Source organism: Halyomorpha halys, unplaced genomic scaffold, assembly GCF_000696795.3.
Source record: "Halyomorpha halys isolate HHAL.00 unplaced genomic scaffold, Hhal_1.1 Scaffold314.1, whole genome shotgun sequence".
NCBI lineage: Eukaryota > Metazoa > Arthropoda > Insecta > Hemiptera > Pentatomidae > Halyomorpha > Halyomorpha halys.
This window is the reverse complement of record NW_027106005.1, coordinates 320,865-322,892: the sequence shown is the minus strand read 5'-3', so window position 1 is coordinate 322,892 and position 2,028 is coordinate 320,865.

The following is a 2,028-nucleotide window of genomic DNA, read 5'->3' as shown; positions in this document are numbered from 1 at the left end:
AATAAAAATTTTGAATAAAATAAAATTTACACATAAAAATCAATTGTATTTTCGCTCATGTGTGCAATTCAGATAAAATATTAAAAAAAAAAAATAAAACTCAAAAATTATTTAAAAGCATATATGCATACATTCAAATACAAATAATAAATATAAAATAAAAAAAAATGATATATTCAAAATATAATAATTGATAAAGACAGTTATAAATATATATAAAAAAGTAATAAATATTAAAATATTTTTAAAATAATATTTAGAATTACTCTTATTTATGTATTTTAGTTTTTGAAGCCACAACATTTACAAATCTGATATTCCCCTCATAGCCATAACATGGTGTAAGCGTTGAGTCACAGGAAACACTAATAGCTGATAACATTATCTCGCTTTAAAATTACCTTGCTTTTAAAATACTCATTTCCTCAGTCTAATACATGTATTTGAAAAAAAAAATAAAGCTGTTTGTTATATATTTTAAAAATCTATTTGTTTAAAAAATGTTTATATTTAATAAAATTCAACATATTGGGATCTTTTTTAAATTTATTGGAAAATAACAGGATTCAAATCCTTACAGAAATAAAGAACAATTTATAAAATATATAACTGTCTTCAAACCATTGGGAGCGCGGTGGCGCTGTAGTAAGGCTCGGCAGAAAGTTTTTTTCTGTCCCGCTGTAGCCGTGAGTCAACCCTGTGGGTTTCGGAGACCTCCTTGGGTCCACCCGGCCTCTTAAATTGGGTACCTTTAATTGGGTAAAAATCTGGCGGGCGAGCATGATTCTGACCATATCACCTCCTTGCACAACCGTTGGTCTATTAACAGTACTCCCTTACAAAGTACTGAACCCTTGACCCTTCAGATTTTAATTTTTTTTTTCTTTAAACCATAAGTATATTTCACCATTTTAAGTAACACAACTCTGCCTTTTTTAATGTTTTAAGATTTCTTTACTACTCGATTTGTTTTTATTGAAATAAGGATTAAAAATAAGCGTGATATCCAATCGAAATCTGAGGATGTTAAATTTGTAGTCAAAATGAAAATATTTCTGACGTGCATAGCTATTAACTGATGTTTTCAATTTTTAATTTTTTTTTAAATATTTAGTTTAAACATTGACGAAATGGAACCTTATGTTTTAATAATAATAAATAATATGAACTGCTATAACCCATGGAGGGTCAGAGTTTCATAGACTGGGTAAACCTTGGAGGTCTGCAGAACCTACAGGGTTGACTTACGACTACAGCAACTGAATAAATAATTGTCACAGCCGGATTCTAACCTGGGTCCTTGTGCACCAAGTATGTTTTTATAAATACAATTAATAATAATAAAGCCTATAAATTATAAAGAGGTCGATAACATTATCTCACTTTAAAATATTTTATTTCCCTATATCTCATTTTTTTAAAATTTATTAATTGACATTTACAACTGCATCTACATAAAAATATATCTAGTAAATTTAATGTAAGGTAGTGGTGTGATACAGACATACAGAGAAACTACCCATTGGTAAAGAGAAAACCTATATTTTTTAAATCTGTTTTCTTCTTTTTTTTTTTTTTTTTTATTAAATATTGAATTAATTCAAACAAAATTAAATCCCAACATGTGAGGTATCTGATCAACTTGATTTACCTTTCCTTTAAAATTCCTCGTTAATATTAAATATTTTCCATAAATTTATTTGAATTCATTACAAAATCTTTTTAATTAATTAGATTCGTGTTTAAAATGTATCAATTATCCATTAAATATTGAGGCATTTTAATTATTAATTAGAACATGAACGTGATTAATAAAAATAATAAAAGATACTTGAATTCATAACTTTTTTTTTCAATTTGAGATACAGTCAAAAATTTCATATCAAAAGCTTAGTAATCATTTTAAACTTTTTTTTTTTTACAAATTAAAATTTTACAATAAGGTTTTAGTTATTCAGTTGATTTAAAACTTTAAATTTTCTCAGTCTGATGCTCCTATAACAATTTTTAAAAAATATTATTATTTAT